Here is an 8,127-nt window from a genome sequence, read left to right as displayed (position 1 = left end):
CTTGACGGCTGCTCAGATTCGTTACTCCTCAAGCGTCACCAAAGCCCGGCGCTGCCCCGCCGTTGACCTTCAGCTCCGCTGCGCTCTACCGAATCAGGTGTGTTGATTTTCTGTCTGTTGGGGTTGCTAATTCTTACATGGCATCTGGTTTGCTTTTGCGAGCATATATGTTCAAAGTTTGGTGTGTCTTAAGATAGTGTAAGGCAGAAGTAATTAACTCGTAATATAGCAGCATGTAGTGGCCGAACTGGGCCATGGCCCGCCCAGGAAATTGGCAAAAAAAATACATACTCCCTCCGTTCATATGCCCGTGCGTTGCAACAGAAAAAAGTCACAAAACCTGCTCCACATGCCGCTACATGACACTTCTTATATCGAGCTCTGACAAGTGTCGGAGATAAGGTTGCCATCATCTTTAGTAATTATGATTGTAATCCATAGAACTTCCCAGTCCTACCCAAGAAAAAACTTCAATTTTGTTAGGACACATGATGGCGCTACATTTGATATCCAGCTATTCATTTGAGATGGGCTCAACAGCCATCCATGGAAACCCTAGGCAGTATGGATGGATAACAAATAGACAGCACAACGTTCATGAGTATGTCTGCTTGACTTCTGAAAATCCATACCAGCAAAACTATCATCACAATCATGTCAATCAGGGTTACCACACCGCACTCTGAACCATGAGTATAAGAAAAAAAACTTTTAAATTTCTAAAGAAATGTGAGTTACATGTTCAGGTGTCATCACTAAATAAACTTATTGGCATGAAGGATATGTCCAGGTCCCAGGAGCACAAATAATGAAGCTAGTGGTTGATGCTTCAAACCATGCCATGTTATGAGCTCTGATGAAATAATTATAGACTAACTTGACACATCTTCAATGGAAAAAAATCAAGGAATAAAAGCGTGCAAGAATATTAAAGTACACATGTGCCAAAAGTTCTAAATTTATGTCTTGTGAACATATATTATACACAAACTTAGAATCACAAATGACTGCAAGCACAATCAAATCTGATACTATTCTAACCTAAATAATACATGAGTACCAATCAAAAGATACTTATTTAGGCTTCAAAGTTAAAGCCAGAAAGAAGTAACCTGTTAGTGTGTGTTATGAACTGAGGACACCAATCAAATATGATAATATTCAGACCTAAATAATACATGAGTACACATAGTAAAAAACTTATCAAGCCACTTGAGTTGAAGTATCATATGTGGCTTGTCAGTGTGGATCGAGGCTATTGCACGTGAGAAATGCCATGCTCTACTTGTCCAGTAATTAACCATCTGCTTGACAGGACAAAAGACCATCAGCATGACATGACAAAAGACCATATGCTTGACAGGACAAAAGGATATGACAATTGTATCAGGCTAGCATTTCTATGAACTGATTTGGGTCAGAAAAATACCACCAATTCAATCAAAAGGTCTCTGGTGTTGCACATGCAAATTATACTGGTTAATTATAGCCTATGATTGATTGATAAAGCAACTTAATTACAATCTTGCAGTGGTTTAGGAGTTGTGGTAGACGTGGTTGGTCCTTGGAATTTTTCTCTTCTCAGAGCTAAGCTGGGCCGCCACAGCGGATAGGCCTTCCACATGCTTGGACACCCAACTGCCATCCAATAGCATGCAGGTGGTGCAGTGGATGCATGGGAGATCTGCACACGCACATGCGTCTGCCGTGTCAAGTGCCAAGGAAGCTAAAGACGTTCTAGAATCAACCAAGAATTCACCAAAGACGTTCTAGAATCAAGCAACAAATCTACCCTGCAATGAAATCTACAGTTCACCAAAAAAAGTCAAACCAAAGGAAAAAACCCAAATAAGAGTAAACAGTTAAACATGAAAATCAATTTCTACATCAGAAAGGGCAAACGCATTGAACAACATCACTTTGATATAGAATAATGAAGAGAGAGCATGAGACAAGTAAACAATTAAACATGAACTTATGTTTATTTGGCATGCAATAATTGAAACTTACATGATAAAAATTAGTAAAGATTTATCTACACAACCTCTGAACAGCAATACACATACTTTACACCGCTGATGTGGTATAGCTAGGGCCAGTTTAACCAAATATCACTCACAACCATGAGATCAGTAAAAAGATTCCTAGACCATGTATGCGCAATCGCCCTCTGATGTAGAGACGCAACTTGCAATTTTTCCCCTAGTTCTTGTATCACGTAAGCAATTCATGTTGATAGACACTCACAATGGCCCGAAGCACAATATAATCTCGAGCACCAATGGTCCACCATAGTTTTCAAAAAGAGGGCATGCTTCATCCGTCATTCTTCAAATGTGAGTAATTGCTTAAGAATATGAAGAAAATAGAAAGACTGTGCTGGATCATGAAACTGCAAGTAAATGAGTAGGACATGTTAAGGTATGAGAATATAAGACCAACCGATAGCATAGAAGACTGTAGCTCATATTCAGGTCACGTATCAAACCACTAAAAGCAACCCACAGTAGAAATAATCATGGGTGAATCCATCGTGATTTTTACCAGTGCAGGATGAGTCTCTCAGTACTGCAAATCCTTGTAGTCTATTGGCTTCAGTCAAACGGGACAGCGTGCCTTGCACTCACCCTCTATACGCACCAGTCGATGTATTTATACTTGCACATGCATAGCGGCCTGGTCGAACTTTGCAGAACTATGACTTATTAGTCACTCCACCATAAGAAATACATTACGAGCTTAACACCTTGGCATGTTCAGAATTTCAATGAAGGAAGATTGATTAGCGATATAAATCTGGAAACAATTAGGACCGTGTCTTGTGATGTTGTTAGCTAAATAACTCAAGAAAAAGATGATCTTGTCACTAAGCCAGATCTGGAATTGCCTCCAAAAGCCAAATCGTGCAACTTGAAAATCACGAAATAAGTAGTACACGAAATCATTAGCTTAACATAGTGTCAGATCAGATAGTATTAGGTTGTAAAAGATACCCTAATTGATATAAACTCAATATTCATCAATCTGATTCTCTAACAAATATGAAAAAGCAACTCTGAATTGCTCAAAAATAATAATGAAACTCCTATTTGCTTGAGACAAACAGAAAATACCTTAAGAGGGAGGTGGCAAAGATCGGAATTTAGTAGAGGACACCGATGACAGTAGTTGCTTCCTCTTCGTCAATATCCCCCCATGTCTTCCTTGGGACCGTCAAAAGAATGCAATAGTGGAGCGTTGCAAATCGATCGGTTCGATCTAACTCAAACAACAGCTCATGGATCCCTGCAAAACAATATGAAGTTGAAGCCCATCGGACTGGCCGTGGTGAATTATGACGATGTAGCAGGGCAAGCCTCAAAACATGTCGCCAGCGAACAAGCCACCAATTCTGGTGGATGACGCGTCCCGATCAGAAATCGCGCCAGTGCTAGAAACAATTGCTATATATGATATGTTGGAGGGAAACAAACGACGCGGAAGTCAGCGAAAACACTCAATCCAGATTTTCTAGATAGGCATTCTCATACCTCGTTCTGCTCCCATCATTGAGACAGCTACGGCATCGCGATGGCACCGGCCGGTACGAAGCTCGTGGACACGCTGGGAGCTTGCCATGCGCGGCCCCTCCTGGACGCTACTCCATCAACGACCGCAGCATCTCTCGCGGACTTGTATGTACGTCTGGGTCCTGAGGTTACGCTTGCGCCTACGTCCGTGCTGCGATGATAGACGCAGACCACCACACGCCATGGGTGGAGAAGGAGCACCCTCTGCTCGCCCGCACTGACGCCGCTTTCCTCGGCGACGGCAAGGCCCAGGCCGCCAGGTTTTGATATCACGCTGACCGACTCAGATGCAAGGCAAAGGAGTGGGCAAGTAGAGGATCGGGGATTGGAGAGGCAGCGGGGGCTGATATGGTTTATGAGGATGCAATCATGCAAGGGGAAGAGGAGGAGTCCGACACGCTCTGGCTTTCGTGTTCTTATTATTGCTTATTACGGGTGGAGGAGGCCCAGCCAAAGCCCAATTAGATGTCGTGGACTCATAGTCCGGGTCAGAAACTCAGAATCCTAAAGTTAGTAGCGTGCAAAGAAGAATAGTACCACCTCGTAGGAACTGGCCAAAGATACCACATACGGAAAAAAAAGAGGATGACGGTGAACTCACGGAGTCAATCCGTGCTTTATTATTAGGGAGAGATATAGGCTAAATCAGGAACGATGAACTAATCATATTTACAAAAACAAGAGAGGTCGAGTTCATACCAGCTTCTCCCATCTCAATCAGTCCATCATATATCATCATAATTGCCTTTCACTTGCACGACCGAACGATATGAATAATAATAATAGTGCGCGTGCTTTGGACTAAGCTGGAATCTGCAAGCATTTAATAAACAGGAGAAGACAAGGCAATATGGACTCTTGGTTAAATCAACAATAATGCATATAGGAGTCACTTCAACAATTTAATTATGGTCTTCTCCTATCGACCCCAAAGAAAAGAAAAGAAATAAAACTATTTACACGGGAAAGCTCCCAACAAGCAAAAGAAGAACATGAAATCTTTTCGGGTTGTCTTTTTAATTACTACTACAAGCATGGAAATTAAAACTAGCTAAAAGCTATAACACATATTTTTTGGTTTTTCTTAAGGTTTATTAAACACACAAGAAGAAAGCATAAAAAGAGAAAATAAACTAGCATGGATATTACAATGAAAAAGTATGAGCACCGACATCTAGCAATGAGTGTGTGAACATGAATGTAATGTCGGTGAGAAATACGTACTCCCCCAAGCTTAGGCTTTTAGCCTAAGTTGGTCTATGGCCACGGATGGCCTGGTGGATATCCAAAGTTGTAGTTGGGGTCGTACTAAGATGCAGCAGTCATTGCATCGTGGGCTACATCTTGGAGGCGAGCTATCTCAGCCCTCCTCTTATACTCTTCCGCCTCCTCTCTGGTTATAAAATATCTCCCCTTTGCCTGAAAATCAAAGAAACTAGAAGCAAGGAGAGCGACGTGATAGGTGCGTCGTCTGTCAAAGATTAGTCGGTACTGGAGGAACTAATCGTTCCTCTCAACAAACTGATGACGAACCATAGCTTCGTAATCCAAATAAGCAGGAGGCAACTCAATATCATCCTCACGTATGGTTATACCAAGAAAATTAGCTATGCGGGTTGCATAAATTCCACCGAAGAAATCTCCATTAAATCTATTAAGATGCAACCTACGTGCAACAATGGCTCCCAAATTATAAGATTTCTCCTGACACAGCACTCCTAAGAATACTAAGGTCAGGGACACACATGTGACATGCTTCATCTTTACCGTTAATGCATCTACCTATGAAGAGAGCAAAATAATGTATACCAGGAAAATGAATGCTCCCTATGGTAGCTTGTGCTATATCTCTAGATTCCCCCATAGTTATACTAGCAAGAAAATCTCAGATTTGTGAGGTTCACTAGCACTACCCCATTGTGGAAGTTTGCCAGCAGTGGTAAAATCCTCTAAGTCCGTAGTATAAGAATTTTCATAGAGATCAAACAGGACAGTCTGAGAATTGCGTGAAGATGAAAATTCAAACCTCCTCACAAAGGAACAAGTGAGATAGTGGTACGGACAGCATTTTTCTTCCTCGAAGCTCACAAGATCAGCGTTACGCAAATATGCGTTAAATTCTTCCTTAATTCTTGCTCGATCCATGAAGTTCTCTGAAGGCCATTCACAAGGTCGCACTGGAGCGTCCCTTGGTGGCTCATCGTCAGCATCACGCATTGCAAGCCTGGGTCCTTGCTTCCTTGAAGAACCACCTTCGTACATTTTCCTAAACATATTTATTCCTCTGAAAAATTTCTGAAATTTTTAGTAACTTCAAATAAAAGTAAACCAAACTCAACAAAATTGATAGCAACTACTCCTATAAGTGCCTAGAGCCTATATCATGCATTAGAACTACTTGGAACCATATAAATTTGACATGCAAGCTCAAGAACAGGGCCACCTAAGCAGCAAAAATATGCAATGAACAAAGCACTAGAACAAAAACTAATGGGACCAATGGAGGAGTCACATACGAAGGAACAATCCCCAAAGTAGTTTTGTGAGAGGTGCTTTGAGAAAAGAGATCGAAAATCGCAGCAAAATAAGCTTGGACTCGGGTTTGAGCTGGATAATGGTGTTTGTGGGAGGAAAACGGAGTCTATGGGTGCAGGAATAAGTGGAGGAGGGACACTGTAGGCCCATGAGGCAGGGGGCGCGCCCAGGGGGTAGGGCGCGCCCTCCACCCTCATGGCCAGGTGGATGCCCCCCTGCTATGTTCTTAGTGCCAGATATTCTCAAATATTCCAGAAAAATCATATTTAAATTACAGGGCATTTGGAGAACTTTTATTTTTGAGGTATTTTTATGTTGCACGGATAATTCAGATAACAGACAGAAAATACTTATTTTTATTTTATTTAATATAAATAACAGAAAGTAAAAGGAGGGTACAGAGAGTTGTGTTTTCTAAATTCATCCATCTCATGATCATCAAAAGGAATCCATTAACAAGGTTGATCAAGTCTTGTTAACAAACTCATTCCGAATAATATGGAACCGGAGAATTTTCGAATAACACTAGGTTACCTCAATGGGGATATGCACATCCCCAACAATAAGAATATCCTATTTCTTCTTGACAGTAGGAAGAGGAAATTCAAAACCTCCAAAAATAATCGATTGAATTTTTTCAATAGAATTGATACTGTGGACTTGAGGTTGTTTCCTCGGAAAGTGTACAGTATGCTCATTACCATTAACATGAAAAGTGACATTGCCTTTGTTGCAATCAATAATAGCTCCTGCAGTATTCAAAAAGGGTCTTCCAAGAATAATAGACATACTATCGTCCTCGGGAATATTGATGTCTACTACACAACCTTCTTCTTGTAGACGTTGTTGGGCCTCCAAGTGCAGAGGTTTGTAGGACAGTAGCAAATTTCCCTCAAGTGGATGACCTAAGGTTTATCAATCCGTAGGAGGCATAGGATGAAGATGGTCTCTCTCAAGCAACCCTGCAACCAAATAACAAAGAGTCTCTTGTGTCCCCAACACACCCAATACAATGGTAAATTGTATAGGTGCACTAGTTCGGCGAAGAGATGGTGATACAAGTGGTATATGGATAGTAGATATGGGTATTTGTAATCTGAAATTATAAAAACAGCAAGGTAACTAATGATAAAAGTGAGCACAAACGGTATTGCAATGCGTTGAAACAAGGCCTAGGGTTCATACTTTCGCTAGTGCAAGTTCCCTCAACAATAATAACATAATTGGATCACATGACTATCCCTCAACATGCAACAAAGAGTCACTCTAAAGTCACTAATAGCGGAGAACAAACGAAGAGATTATGGTAGGGTACGAAACCACCTCAAAGTTATTCTTTCCAATCAATCCGTTGGGCTATTCCTATAAGTGTCACAAACAGCCCTAGAGTTCGTACTAGAATAACACCTTAAGACACAAATCAACCAAAACCCTAATGTCACCTAGATACTCCAATGTCACCTCAAGTATCCGTGGGTATGATTATACGATATGCATCACACAATCTCAGTTTCATCTATTCAACCAACACAAAGGACCTCAAAGAGTGCCCCAAAGTTCTACCGGAGAATCACAACGAAAACGTGTGCCAACCCCTATGCATAGGTTCATGGGAGGAACCCACAAGTTGATCACCAAAACATACATCAAGTGAATCACGTGGTATCCCATTGTCACCACAGATACGCACGGCAAGGCATACAGCAAGTGTTCTCAAATCTTTGAAGACTCAATCCGATAATATTACTTCAAAGGGGAAACTCAATCCATTACAAGAGAGTAGAGGGGGGAGAAAACATCATAGGATCCAACTATAATAGCAAAGCTCGCGATACATCAAGATCGTGCCAAATCAAGAACACGAGAGAGAGAGAGAGAGAGAGAGATCAAACAGATAGCTACTAGTACATACCCTCAGCCCCGAGGGAGAACTACTCCCTCCTCATCATGGAGAGCGCCGGGATGATGAAGATGGCCACCGGAGAGGGATTGCCCCCTCCGGCAGGGTACCGGAACGGGTCTA

At 41.6% G+C, this 8,127-nt stretch overlaps 1 long non-coding RNA gene across 2 annotated transcripts; it reads right to left on the bottom strand.

The window, feature by feature from the left end:
- Positions 1–1,963: 1,963 nt before the first annotated feature.
- LOC123150750 (uncharacterized) lies at positions 1,964–3,903 on the bottom strand. Of its 2 annotated transcripts, XR_006475331.1 has the most exons (3): positions 3,531–3,903; positions 2,545–3,285; positions 1,964–2,392 (listed from the first exon to the last, which is right to left on the bottom strand). It is a non-coding gene; the product is annotated as an uncharacterized lncRNA (long non-coding RNA). The 2 variants fall into 2 exon arrangements; XR_006475330.1 differs by having other exon boundaries at positions 1,964–3,285.
- Between the last annotated feature and the right edge of the window lie 4,224 nt (positions 3,904–8,127).

Source organism: Triticum aestivum, chromosome 7A, assembly GCF_018294505.1.
Source record: "Triticum aestivum cultivar Chinese Spring chromosome 7A, IWGSC CS RefSeq v2.1, whole genome shotgun sequence".
Lineage (NCBI taxonomy): Eukaryota > Viridiplantae > Streptophyta > Magnoliopsida > Poales > Poaceae > Triticum > Triticum aestivum.
This window is presented reverse-complemented; position numbering and strand designations above follow the sequence as displayed.